At 42.4% G+C, this 15,466-nt stretch overlaps 1 protein-coding gene across 2 annotated transcripts in view; it reads right to left on the reverse strand.

Annotated features, from left to right (window-relative positions):
• tmcc3 (transmembrane and coiled-coil domain family 3) overlaps positions 1-15,466 on the reverse strand; it is a 199,299-nt gene that overhangs the window by 7,449 nt on the left and 176,384 nt on the right. The window lies entirely within an intron of this gene.

Below are 15,466 nucleotides of genomic sequence, written 5' to 3' on the forward strand. Positions count from 1 at the left end.
TCAAAAACCACTGTGCTAATTTGTCTTTCATATGACCGACTGGGCCATTCATGGCTTGAAACCCAGAGGCAGACAACAAACTGCCATTTCTGATGCCACAAATACTCTCCCACTGTTGATAATATCCGACTGAGACTAACATTTACTGAGAGTTGGATAATGCTGCATTCAGACAGCATTTCTCAAGTGGAAGTGATGTTAAAAGAAGCTGATGAGACACAGATTTTTAAATATTTTATACCCAATACTCATACTGAGCAGGTATATTAATCTCCATGGTTACCACCTTAGTTTGTAATGATATCTGTGGGACTGCAGTAAACCAGAAAATCGAAAGTTTGACCGTCACAACTAGAACGGAGAACTCAAACTCGGCTTCATTAGGAGCAAACATGCCAAGATTGTTGAGGTATAGAAAATGAAATGGTTCAGTTTCAAAAAGAAATGTTCTTGTTGCATTGCACATAAACTGTTTCACAAACAAAAAACAAAAGTGCAAAAACTACTAGCAAAAATTTGGCTAAAAAATAAAAAGATCTTAGCCCGTGTAGGCCCATACAACCCATCCTCCTAGCATGAAATTGGCTGCACATAAAAACCTAAAATTGCAAATTAACTAAATTGCACTCAGTGACGACCTTGATTTAGCCATTTCCTCAACTATCATTAAACTCGCCTCTGCTGCTCCATTACATTGAAATGTAGCTTGAAGGAACCTATTCTGATCTAGCTGCACGCCTCTTTTTCTGGGGCTTTTACTCCTCTGTGGCTCCATCTCTCTGCTGGTGTGTGATATCAAAATGAGGCAAATTCTATTATCTGAAACACACACTCTACACATTGTAAAGCAGTACTCAGAATACAGGCTGACCTGTAATTGCCTGCCCTCAGCATCAGCTTTCCTTTTTATATGCCATTTCCTGCTAACTAGCTTGTATGCTTGCAGCTGCAATAGAGGTTCGCCAGTTTGGCCACAATTTATTAAGAAACCGAAATGTGCATATCTGCGGGCTTGATTGAAATGAGTGGCCTGTGGGTCTTGAGTTTAACACATGAGTACACTTGAGTGACCAAAGTTATTTAATTAAATCACAAGTTAACTGGTTCAAAATCTCTGTACACCTAAATGTGTAACAGCTTACAATCCCCATCATCCTCAAATTTAATCGCCTCATTATGTGATTACAAGCACACACATGTTAAGAGTTCACCAGTTACTATTCTCCAACAAGATGCTTGAATTCTACCTGGTGTGTGTGTGTGTGTGTGTGTGTGTGTGTGTGTGTGTGTGTGTGTGTGTGTGTGTGTGTGTGTGTGTGTGTGTGTGTGTGTGTAAGAGTGATTATATGAACATCGTTTTGTGCCTGATGAAGGTCAGTTGAACTTCGTTGCGATTCAGTAAAGCAGTATTCACAGCTGAGAGACACACTCTTTCCAGCTTGTCCTGAGTCTGCCCCCATGTCTCCTCCCAGTTCAACATGCCTGAAACACCTCGCCTCGGAGCCCCGAACCACCTCAGCTGGCTCCTTTTGATGCAGAAGAATAGCAGCTCTACTATGAGCTCCTCGTTCTTTCTCCAAGGCTGAGCCCACACACCATTCAGAGGAAGCTCATTTCCTCTAAATTCTTTCAGTCTCTACCCACAGCTCGTGACCACGGGTGAGGGTAGGCATGTAGATCAATGGTTAAATTGACAACTTTGCCTTTGCATTTGGCTCGCTCTTTACATCAACAAACCAGCACAGTCTGCATCACTGCAGATGCTACGTGATGACCTCGAGAGACACTGGAACTTGTGCTGAACCCAAAAGAGCAATCCAGCTTTTTCCTCCAAGTCCAAATCCACCTAATTAACCCTGGGAGGCCCAGCCAGAACAGGCCGAATGGGTCGATGCTACTGTGAGGCCACAGCGTGGAAGTCAAAAGTTGAGACTTTGGTGGTCCTATACAGGGTACTCAAGTTGACTCATCTCATGCAATAGCAGTTGAGATATTTCAGTGTGAACAAAAGCGGTGGGTTAAATGACCAGCAAATCGACAGCATGCCCCGCAGAGCTGGTGCGCCGGCGTGCCTAAAATTGCTGTTGAAAAGTACAAAATTGCCTCATTCAAGAGACCAAATGAAAACTCTCATAAGCATTGTGCTGACATTTAAAACTAACGAGGCACAAATGCACTCTCTGGAGAAAACGGCAGACATTGTTCAGACCCTGCAGACAACTCAGGCTTTGAGGCAAAACTCTGCACTAAAAAAAGAAAGAAAACCCGCCGACTGTTGTACACCACTGATTTAAAATGGCAGGTGGACTTATACAATCTCAAAAAAGAAAGAAAACAGATTCCTTTCATATTCTGTCTGCCTTGTGTTTAGTGAGCACACCCTACCATGTTGGCAAAACAAGAGGATCCTTATAGAGGTGCGTACTCAGTATGTAAGAGGCTTTGTGTAGTCAGTGTCAGACTGGAGGGCAGGAAGGCAGGTGATGGGACATTAAAGCACTCGTAAGACCTCACAGTGGTCAGTTATGGGAGCAGCGAGAGCTCCAAACAAGCAGCCCCGGTGCCTGAAAATCTACTCTCTGCATTGACAAAAGCAGACGATTATGTAAGGCAACCTAAAATATTAGTATGTGGTAACTCTAGTTGCCACGGCAGCAAAGCGCACACACTGTCAGACTTGGCTCTGAAGCACACACACACACAAACTGCTGACATACCCCGAGGGCGGGTTTTGTGCCTTTATTCCTGTTGTCTTTGTGTTACGCAAGCACAAGCAGAAGACATGACACTGTAATTGTGTCCTGTGACCTGCAGCCGTGCGGCCAAGTCAGCAATCATTAGCCCGAGCAGTGAAAAACAGTCCTACGGTATGAAACAGCAACGATTATCATCATTCATGTTATTGAATCGATCTTAATGAAACTATTCTTTGTGCTACTCCTGAGTACAGATGCAAACGCCCTCAGAACATCACACATCCAATCAGAGGGGAAGAAATACAGCCAGAACAAAGTTGTGTTGTAAATAAACTGATTTAATTGACACAGAATAAAGAAAAAAGTGCCACTAGTAACCACAGCCTTTGTGAAGGGGGGCATTCTAACACCGGCAGGGCGTAACTCCCGTGGTTGCAAAAAGAAGCCTGGATGTATAGCAGTCTACGAGTTAACTACCTTTGATCTGTGACCTCACTAAAAAATTTCCTGGAGCCAGATTCACCAAGGCGGATTTCCATAGACTTCCATGATGTTTTTACCTGATCTCCTCTGTTTTTTAGGGAAATTTAGTGTTCATTGAATGGAAACTAGGGAGAGAGCAAGAGGGAATAACATGACAATGAAATGGTCTGGGGCAGAGTCGAACTGATATTTTAAGACCAAAACGGCACCTTCCTGTTTACTAATCTCTTGGGTACGGTCGGAAGAAGCTGCCTTGAGATGAGCGTGCAAGAATAGACTAGTCCAGCACTTGTAAAGTCAAGTTTCTACCAAAATAATAATAATAATTTCACACACTGCTGGTCTCCTGCTGGTTAGAGGAACTTTGTTTTTTGTTTTTTTTAAAAAGTTGTGATTGCTTTGGTTGCCATATTCGCCTGTAGTTTGCATAGAAGAGGCCGACTTGTCCGCAAACACCAGCTACTCGCTGAGAGGTAGTAAAACTTTGTCAAGTGCAACACAAACGTTCGCCTTCAAAGCAAAAGTTGTGCGTCATCAGTGTAGCCAAAAGGAGAAAAATGGTCTCTGTTTTCAGTCTCACTTTTGACAGTTTCACTAATACCCGCTGAGCAAAAATTATATCGTCTGTGAAAACTACTGACAACCAAAGCAATCACATGGAGGTTTTTGGGGCCATTCATCTCTTTGCAACCAATTTCACAGCAACTGTTATCAACCTTCGACAACCACTTGCCAACCAGTTGGAGAGTATACATTTTTCCGTAGCAACTTATTGTTACTGGGGTGGTGTCACCGACTGTGATTGGATATTTAGTAACCAGTTTCACAGTAACTTCAATCAAACTCCAGCAACAACTCACCAACCAGGTAATGGCCATGGTTGCCAACTGGTTTCTAGGTCGGTGTGACTGGGGCCTTATGGGGTAAACAGCAGAAAAAAACATTTAAAATTTCTAACAGTGGATTTGAAAAGTTAATGACTCAGATTTATTTACCCAGGATTTACTGATGTGACAAAAAGGCTGCCAGCAACCATTGGACAACTTCCAACCAAGTTTCTTATCATCTTTGGATGTTTTGGTCAATCAATTTGACTAGTCGATGTCCAAACCTAACACTGGTCTAACTCTACCGAAAACACTAAAGCTGCAGACACACTGGAAGAGTTTAGCAGCAACATGGCGACCAGAGTCAACGGACAGCGAATGAGATTTCGCAACTTCAATTTATGGATTTTTCCAACTTTCAGATGAGTGTCTAAAGTGACTACCAATCAGAGTGGAAAATTCAGTTTATTGACATATGACCTGTAAATACATTAGTGGGTTACCTAGGCAACCTGAAATCTCCACGAGTGACAAGCCATTAGCTTCAAAGCGACGAGCGACAAGTAAATCAATTCCAGCTTCAGAATCTTTATAAAACCAGCCCCTGATGAGCTTCTAGGCTTAGGCTTTAGATTCAAGTCTTATTAAATACAACATGCTGTTCATTTTCTATATCATGGCCCCCGTAAATTAAAAAACTATGGCAATACAGGATATAATAATAATAATGTATACTTTAATGATCCCCGTGGAGAAATTCCTCTCTGCATTTAACCCATTCACTCAGTGAAGCAGTGGGGAGCCATTGGGTGCCCGGGGAGCAGTGTACCTACCTACCTACTGAGCTATCCCTGCCCCTAATATATACTTCAGGGTGGAGAGTCTCAAACGTACAAGTGTGCAGCATCATTCAGTTTCCCAGTCAGATCAACCACTTGCTAATCATATCTAGTATCAAAGATGAAGCAAGATGGCTATGGTGAAAATGCTCAAGGCTTTACTAACTTATGTTACGCTGCCCTAAATCATGACAAAATCAAAGTACCACAGGGTTGAAAAGTGAGTGGTTGAGTTGCATTGTGTAAATGTAGGCGGAAGATTTTGTAAGGAAACAAGAAAACAACAATTATCTGCAGCAAACTGCAGCCAAAAACATCAGAGAGCATCTAATGATCAGAACATGTAGAAGGAACAAGATAAAGGGCAACACGTTTTTGTAGATTTTCTTCCCTGCATCAGTGCAACACACACACACACACACACACACACACACACACACACACACACACACACACACACTTACAAACCCTGCTCATATATCAGCTGGGACGCAGTAGATTCGAGTGTGTAAATCTACCAGAGCCTCCCGCTCAGCAGTCAACACACGTATTGGACTTCCACTGGAAAAGTAGGTCTGAGGGCGAGAGCTGAGAATTATTAACATGTGAACACACACAAACACACAGAGGGACAGAGAGGGAGGCCATGTGTCTGTTTTACAGAGCCGATGTCTGGTCACTGCTCGCCTCGTGACCCGGGTCTGCACTCGGGCCATTTAGATTATTATACAGATGGGTGAACTCTGAGCCAAAACACAGATAGCACATCAGGGTGTTTGTCCACGGGGAAATAAAACGAGGATATCCACATATTGACTTGTCCCAAACTAGGCAGTTCAATTTGTATCCGAGTAATAAAAAATAAACGGATGAATGTGAATGCAGAGATAATGAGTCTCCCATGGTTCTCCCTGAAGAGAACCACAATTTCAAAAAAAGCTAAAAATCAGATGTTGTGAGGAAGCAAAACAAAAACGTACTAATTTACATAAAATCTGTAGCTTCCTGCGGTGAAGACTGTAAGTCTCCAAGCTTTGAATTAGACAAACAACTATCTGTACGCACAGAAGCCCCCAAAAACACATCTTTTAAATTACAGCTTAAAGTGGAGACGATCAGTGACGGCCTGGGTAACTGTTTAATTCAGGGCTGTCAATAAAATCCAGTGCTGTTCCTGGTGTGGCTCAAGTTCTTACTGTGCAGGATCAGAAAAAGACCGACGAGTTGCTTGAAATATCCCATACATGGAGGTTTTGTGTCTTTATAGATCCGCTGTGATCTGCAAGTTCTCCTTAATGTGAAACTGTAAAAGTTTTTAATCATTTGCTTTGTAAAGGCCTGACTCACTGAAAATAAATGTTTGCAGATGCACTTCTTTATACTAAAACAAAGGAAAATAATGCTTGTTTTGAAAGATTACTGTGCACTGGTCTGTATGTGGCCTGTGAACTCAAATTAGTTTAAAAGCCCTCATTTACAGTAAATCTATCATTATGGACCAATCAGCATCTCAAATGTTCAATTCCATCTTTTTCATCACTGTAAAATGAATAACATACAAAAAACCTGCTAATTACAATTAAGCAGAAAAGAACAGATTAGGGTTGTGTGATTGGACAAATGAATCAGCCATCGACTACTGAGATGTTATTATTTATTTTGCTTCCTTGCTCATCTCTAAAAATTGAACTTAGGCGTTCTGTCTTGCACCTGTAAAGCTGTACTGTGCACTGGCTGAAATGTTCCTCCTTCCCAAATAAAAGATCATGGATCATTTTTGGGGCATTATTTCCCGAGTGGGTGCGCTTCTCTGCAGACAATCATCGGCTGTTAAACTGATGGGAATGTCAGTTTCATGACTAACTGCTCCAAAACGAAATTACTCAACAAATCAAGAGCCGGGTGACATGAAATATTAATGAAATTGAAAGTGGAATAAAAGCTTTTCTGACAAGTGTTGGACTGAGTATAACAAGTGAGAGGGAGCAGGAGTGAAAAGACTATTTACTCCCCTGATGTTGCTTAAAAAGTCTGGACCAAAGCATAGTGCTGACAGAATGATCCATTTTTTAAAGGCACAAAACTGATCAAATACCCAATTATATCCACAGATTCAAAGTCAGCAATGACTTTATTTATTACAATTCATCCACAGCATGCAACAATACACCAGCCACACATCAGCTGCACAGGCAGCCGGTGGCCTAGCTGCAAACACCAAACTCACAGATGTTGGCAGGAGACATTAATCTGCTGCTTCCACTGGATGAATGTTCACAAACAGTATTTAAAGATTTTAAAATCATTCAATTATCTTTTACAATGAAGATTTCTTTGTTTCCTTGGCAACACAGGACAACAAAAATAAGCAAAGAGAAAGAAAATTGTAGCAGCTATCAACCCAACTGTTATTTTGAACATCTGTATGGGCCCAAATATTACATTTCATGGTGATGATTTAATCTGCTGGACTCGTCCATTGAGCACTGTGACAGTATGCTCTGAATTTCATGCCAATCCATCCATTAGTTGTTGATTCAAGTTTAAAACGCTGAAATAAGGCTAATTTGTCATCGGATTACAGAGGACTGTTTTCATCCAACACATGTTTGACAGAAATCAGACTACAAATGTATACCTGCATATGCGTCTTTATGTGCAGGTATCATTTACAGAGATAAGTAGAAGGCTAACTATAAAAAACTCAACGCCTGTGTGTGAACTCTGGTGTGTTTCCACATCACTTTTCTGTGATCAAAATGAAAGATTAGGAACTAGAGTCAAAGCTCGTAGTGTGCACTTTATATTAAAAAAAAGGAGAGAGAGCGGGGCGGCAAGTGCTTCTCCACCACCCACAGCTCATCTGATGGAGGGACCTTGCCATGGGGAGACGGCAGCCTGGCACAAACACAGGAAATTGCCAAGGGAAACCTTTTCTTCTGCTGCTCCCTCTGCAGAGTAACAAGTTATTTATTCCTGCCTCCGATCCATCAATTTATTTTCCACTAACATGAGCCAGAGGTAGTCCAAAACGAGCAAATTGTAAACACTCTGTCCCCCGTGAACGATGAAATCCTCCCCTCAGCTCGTCAGTGTGACTTGCAAACAACTGAAGTGCAGAGGTAAGACTGATCATTTTGCCAAAAACCAATCAGTGGCCGCAGATTGATCAAGCGCTAATCAATCAACTCAAGGCTGTTTGCAGGAAATGTGAAAGCCCCTCTGACCAGTAAAGATAAGCACTGCACATACATGTTATTAGTCAATGTCAGCAGGGTCACAGGAAGCCACTGAGCAATAATGACATCTCACCCTGACAATAAAGATTAATGAGCTGATAACACGTCTTGCTCATACAGTAAATGTTTGGAAACTGGGCCGTGGAATCGAGTTGAATTAATCAACAAATTGAAACAGCAACCATTCTGGTTCAGAATCAGAATCAAGTATGATCAAGCATGAGTTTGGTGATCTGCTCCACAATGTGATCCGTTTGGCTTTAACATTCACACAATTAAGGTAGCACTATCCTGTGAGGCAAAGTGTCTCAAACCCACCAACACTAATGAGCAGTCTGTATTTTCACATTAATATACCTGTAAAAGTTCTAAGTGAAACCACCTGTGCTCATATCTTGAATGTGAGGTTTTTAGCCGCTCCCACAGAAAGAGCTAAATAAAAGCTGTCTGCAATGCAAATAAACTGCTTGTTTAATTTGCCACATACTATCAGCAGCCATCCCCTGCCCTTTCTTTTTCTAGCAGCAATACCTGCAGCATGCCTTGAGATAATATTAAAAGTTGTAAGATCTCTGAGATTACGGTGCTGGGCATAACCCTTTTTTTTTTTTTTTTCTTTTTTTTTAAATGACATCAGAAACAGCAGTATGCGACATTACGTGATGGCAGAGCTTCAGTTCATCCTTTGTCATTTTTTTTTTTTTTTTAATAAATAGGACAGGGGGAATGAATGAGAGAAAGAGGGGGAGAGAAAGAAAGAAAACCAAAGGGGAGAAGAGACGGTGAGAAGGGGGGGGAAGAGAGAGAGAAAAAAAAAAAAAAGAACTCCTGGGTCACCTGTATGGAGAAAAAAAAAACCAAACAAACAAAAAAAACAAACAGAGGAGACAGCAAACAACAAAGAGCAACATAATAATAGAGAAAACAAAGCACCATCACAATAAACTAGCTAGTCATAGATATCAATATTTACTAAATAATAAACGATATTGTGCAGCACGCAAGATAGACAGCGCACAGTGTGCTTTGAGGTAGCAGCCAAGAAAGCTTTAGTCCGCGTCTGTGAATACCCATGTGTGCATACCTGTGTGGATCAGCATGCTTGCATTCCAAAGGTTTCTCCATGTAATGATCTGCTAGGGAGTGTGGGGGGGCCACAGCCCCGTCCTCCAGGGTGTGAAGCGGGTATGGAGGAGATCAAAACTCCAGATATCCAGAGGCCTCCAGAACACAAGAGACCATGGAAGACCAACAGAGGGGCAGCCGCGCCACTATTCCAGTAAGAGCTGAGGAGAGTCCCAGATGAGGGCTCGCCCAGCAGCCGCGGAGCAGAAGTCAGGGGGAGTTGCAGTGACGCGCCCGTGAGCTCCGCCGGCCCCCAGCTGCGCCTGAGTGACCGAGCCCCAGGCCGAGAGGCCGGGGGCACCCCACCTCCAAAGGGGGCCCGAGCGAGCCCCAGGCCCCAGGCCCCAGGCCCCGACAAGCGGCCGCCAAGGAGTGAGCCGGTGTGTACCCGGACGCCCACCCCCAGACACAAAGAACCACCAACACACCGACACCTGAGGGAGTCCGCCACCAGCAGGGGAAGTGGTGGTGGGTGGAGATAGGCCTCCAAACCTTGGAGGGCCTGAGGTGTCCCCAGAGAGGTGGCGTCTGATACCCAACCTGACATATAGACACAGACATACAGGCACACACAGACACAAACATCCATTCCCACCCTCATGCTCTCATATGCACTCACTCCACACTCAACCAACGTGGAGACAGACATAAAGAGACGCTGTACACACAATCACACTCCCCAAGCGTACTCTACAAACCGGGTCTAGGTACCCTTGCCCCTGGAGGGGGGAATTGCACCCAGACCCAGGTGGTGTTACCCTTTTCCCTGCGGTGGGGAGAGGCAGACCACCCCGACTCCGCAGCAGCAGGGAGGCCCCACACCCCAGACCGCAGTCGGACGGCCAACTCCTCCTACTAGCCCTCCCGCTCCAGCAGGCCGCAGAGAATGGGGGTGGGAGAAGACTCCAAACCTCCCTCCACCCGCTCATTGTAGTGTTGATGCATATGTGTTCTAAGGTGCAATTAAAACCCAGGAGGGCATGGAGCTACCTGCTGGGCATAACCCTAATCAAGATAAACTCAGTGTGGTGGTGCCAAAACTGACTGTGGGAAATGATAAAAAAAAAAAAAAAGATTTTCTGGGATTTTTTAAAGCAAAATATAAAAAGTAATCACATTAATACATGACAATAGCTGTTAGCTGCAGTCCCAATGTTCAGCTAACCCATAGTGATTCAAAGATATACTGGCTTCATTGGACTTAAGCATACCTGTTGTTTTTTGCTTACCAGAAAACATCTGGTGAGCAAATTTAACAGACAGGGCTAAATACTGTGAAACAGTTAATCACCAATTAATATACTGAATGAAAGTACATCCTGAAGGAAACTATTTAATTAGTGTCTTGTTTGTTCTCAGAAGAGGATTGTGAGAAGGCCAACACAAATAATTATTTTGGCACTTGTGACTCTCCTTAATAAATCAGTGCTAACAGCAGTGAAGGGTAACACATTATGGCACATTAGTCATCTATTACTCGGCTCCAACCCAGCATGGGGCCGCACAGTGTCTGAACCCAAACACCAGATTAATGTTGGCGTTGAACTGGTAAGAGTTTGAGTGCTGGGGAGGAAATAATTGGATTGTGAGAATCCGGATAAAGAGATTTAGTGGAGGGAGGTGTTTAAAAACAGGTTTCTAAAGACAACTGCAGGGAGGTACAACACATTAACCTCACAATAAAGCAAAATTATCAAATCATCAATACAGCGATGACAGAAAAACTCAGAAAATCTTCCATCCATCTATTTCCTCACCTCTTATCCAGATCACATTCACAGCTACAGCAAATTTGGAATCTGAGTACCCAGAAAAGCCAATCAAGTACAGGGAGAGCATGCAAACTGAACAAAGAACGCCCCCAGCCTGTGGGTTCAAACCCAGGACTCCTTGCTGTGAAGCCACAAAGCTAACTACTGCACCACTGCCAAATCTCAGCAAATCTTGCTTTGAACCACACAGTTTTCACCTACCACACAAAGAAGCCACGACTGCAGCCCTAACATGTACATTAGTGGAACCATAACCTCACTGTTAGGTATGATGGCATGTTAAAGGGAATATTCTGCTCATTTCCACTTCCATTTCGCTTTTATTGGACTTGACTAAAGTAGCTTTCTATGTTATTTATTCAATACTGGGCTTTGGTGCAGCTCCTCAACCATGAAATGTGCCCTCCACTTCCCTTTAAGCAAGATTTCTTCTGATTCCCTGCCCCTCATAGACAAAAGGTTTGAGCAGCGGGTCCATTGGTACATTTCTTAATAAGTTGGAAGTCAGAAATTTTTTGTTTAGTCCCTGATGAACGTAGAAGGTCAGAGTAGACCACCATGCCCTGAGTTAGCAATCCAAGAAGGTGGCTGAATGTAATCAGTAGTAAAATTTAAACTTTAAATCTGTACTGCCAGCGTCACCAGATACATGCCACCACATCACCAAACCCTTTGTTAGGGGGTAAATGCCCATGTTCCATTCCATTGAGAAAACAAGATAATTATATTTTGGACACTGACGCTCTGGTGTTGCCGTAGATGGAAGTCTAAAATCTAAAAATTCCTGTTAATCTGTCTGGTAACTGTTGAAAAAAGTGAGTCTATCAAGCCAACAGACTAACTGTGCTATCCATAAATACTCACGGCCAGCTTAACCAAACAGATGATGGCAACTTTTGCAAAAAGTTTGTTTTCTGTCTTTGGTATTTGGCCATGACGTAAGCGTGACACTCTAAAATAACCCTCAAAAATCAAGAACCAGGATCTGTCCATTACACTGACCTACACCTACACTCAGCACAGCACAGAAAGAAAATCAGCAGCTATTTCGATAAACATGGAGATGATGTCAGAAAAAAAAAAAAACCCTGTCACTCTGTTACAACAGGCTTGAGAACAACACTGATGAGCTTTCCTGGTTATTTATGACTCCACTTCCTGAGGGCTTCCAGAAAGGCTCGCACACCAGGCCCTAATGCATCATGCTGCCACAGGATGAGGCACAGGTTACACAAACCAGTGCACCTGTGATTGAATTCAAATCCATTCAGCTCTGAAACGCTAAAAAGCAAGGGGAGCTTTTGTGCTGACGAATGACTAAAATCCATTTCGGTACAAATCAAACAGAAATGGGCACAAAGTACTGTTTGCTCTGTATGAATAATAAATTAAACATTCTCACACTGAGTTTCTGCAACTGCTGTGCATCATTTCCATTACCTGGAGGGCTTTTAAAACACTGTATTGTACTGTATAATTTTCACATCATTCTCACATGTTTTTAGAAAAACAGCACTCCAACTCCAACTTTTTTTTAATGTCCTCGGGTGACTTAAATGAAGCTCATTTGCATAATTAATCAGAGGAAGTCACTATATTAAAGTCAGGAACCAAAGGAACATTGTTTTTAATCTGTAAAATTTTCACAGCAATATAATGATGAACTTTATTGCCACAAAGCTTTTTGTGCATTAGGGGTTTAGCTTGGTTTTGGTAACTGGACATCCTCTGGGTGTGCTAACTCAGCTACTGCCATTTAAACTGCATTCAGACCACGTAGGGCAATGGAAAAGATGTTCACCTATGACAAGAAAAAGAGGACAGTTTTAGGCGAAATGAGACCGGGTTGAATATAAATGGGACCGCTGAGCCTTCTGTCTGGAGGGGCTCACCCGTGACTCTGTGACAAGAGAGAGGAGCCTCCTGTGGGGAAGAGGAGCTGGCAGACAGACACACCCCCCGTGGGGGTCCAGAGATTTAACAGAGAATCATCCTGGGATTAAATGAAGAGCACAACAGTCAGAGACCGGATGAGAAAATGAGAAGTGGGGCTGAATACAAACCCAGGGAAGTGATGGAAACAGGGAAACTTAACCTCTCAGGTAAAAACCTTTTAGGAAAACTTGCTATTTTTAAAAAAAATTCTTTAAAATACAAATAAAACTGACTTTTATGTCAAAAATTATGATTCAAAACAATAAATCTGTGTTTGTCACACTGTGACCAGAAACTGGAGATTTCCAGCTCCATATTTTAAGTAGCTTTCAATTATTATCTTATTTCCCTGATATTGAGCCTCAGCACAGCTGGTTTAACTCCTTTCCATTAAAGACAGCTTTCTCTTTATCGCCTGTGGCAGCCAAACACAAGATTTGGGGGCATTTTCACACCTTCAGTTCGTTTCCTCTGGTCAGAAACAGCTTCAGGGTATTTCTGTAGTTTGGGTTCTTTCTGCACACATAAAACTCAAAGAAATCCAAAATCACTACAAACCCACATGAGAAAATTTAGTCTGGTCATCTGACTGACCAGATGTTCTCAGGCTAAATCCCAGAATGCAACGCATGCTTGGCAAAGGGAAAGCATGTAGTTCAAACTGTCTGCATACACCTGATAACTTGGTCGGATCGAGGTCAGATCACCGCAAAACGAACCGTGAACTGGAGTTCGTTTGGAACCGGACTGAGACAGCTTTCTCTAAAGGATCCTGGCACGGTTGTTTTGGTCTGCATCTAATTGTGATTATAATATCCACATGTGCACAAAGGAACCACACCGACGGGAAAAACGATCCAGAGTTCGATTTATACTAAACGGCATAGGTGTGAAAACATCCTGAGAAGCAGGTGGATGGGAATGACAATAAAACTTTAATATTTTTACCTAAATATATATTATTAATTTTACAGTTTGTGCATTTATTTTATACACTACTGCAACACTGCTACTGCTACTAATGCACTTGTACCCTTTCATCACAGTGATACTTCAGTAGTTAATATTTTATCCTTTTAGAGCCATTGCCTTCTGTTTCAAATGTCTTGCACCATCTTTTCAACAATGAGAAAGGTGTGTACGCACAGCCGGAGCTGTGCGCCTCAGATGATCATATTAGGCATATCTGCTGTCAATGACATCACACAGGGCTGAGAGTAGAAAAAAAAAAGAAAACCAAGTGTTTAGAGCTGTGTGAAGCCTGAGCTTTTGGTAGAATAATCCCCTACACAGGCAAAGCTGAGATGATTTGGACGTGTGCAGAGGAGGCATAGTGGATGCTCTTCCTGTGAAAAAGACCTCAGAGAGGATTCATGGATGTAGTGAAGGAGGAGATGCAGAGGGCTGGTGTGACAGAGGAGGATCCTGGGATAGGATGAGATGGAAGTAGATGATCTGCTGTGTTAATCCTAGAGGGAGCAGCCATAAGGACTACAGAAGGAGACTACAGCTTCTTCAGACTACAGATTCTTTCCTTTTTTTATTTATAAAATATCACAAAGTAGAGAAAATGTTGCCCTTAATCTTATAAAGTGCATGAATGTACATATGCTTAGATATGAATATTTATATAAAGTTTTATTATCAGCGATGTGTAATATACATAAACCTTTAACTTTCTGTTTAATGTGTCGGTGACTCAGAACAAAACAGAGGTCCAACCTTTGCTCTCCAACCTTCAGGTAATCTCACACACACACACACACACACACACGTATTTAGGTCAGACTTAAGGTGGGGCTGAGGGCAAGTAAACAGTTTGCCTCAATAAAACGCAGCAGTAACTGAAGCCTGACTTCAAGTCCTAACAGGCTACTCTCTGCACCACCCACAGACGCACTGCGCTCGTGGCAGGCAGAACAGGACACGTCCAAGTTACATTAGCTCCACAGTATTTGAGAAATATGAAACATCCATAACATGTTATCACATTATACCATCTTCCTCACTTCATTTGTGATTGACTACAATCGCTCATTTCTCTTACAGCTTTTATATCAAACTTAATTCTGCTTTTTTGATTCAACAGCACTTTAATGGAGTGCTGTGCCATCCCCGTCTCAACCTCTTTTGAACGGAAAATCCATGCACTTGAAAGAAATCAGTGAGACTGTGATGAAGGGAATCAGTGGAAAGCATCCTCACCCACTTGTGGTAGCAGTGCAATTGATTTTTGAGTACACGTATCAGGATGAATGCAAGTGTGATGGATGGATGTGACATCTGACTGACACACTGAGAGAAGGGCAATGACTGAACAAAAACAAGCAATGACTGAAAGATTATTTGGCTTCTGTTTTGTTTTATATTCCCTCTAAAGCTAGTGCTTGCAGCTTATGGAAGATAATTTTCTTATGTAATCTAGATAAACATACGACAACAGTGGGTGTGACTCCTGACTGACCAGAGGTCTGACAGTAACAAAAAGATTTCTAAAGTTAACTTAGAAAGTTCACAGCTCTCTGAATACTTCTGCTGCGAGTTAAAGCA

This window comes from Rhamphochromis longiceps, linkage group LG17 (assembly GCF_057381845.1).
Source record: "Rhamphochromis longiceps isolate RC_006_pf linkage group LG17, R_longiceps_female_GT1.1, whole genome shotgun sequence".
In the NCBI taxonomy this organism is placed as follows: domain Eukaryota; kingdom Metazoa; phylum Chordata; class Actinopteri; order Cichliformes; family Cichlidae; genus Rhamphochromis; species Rhamphochromis longiceps.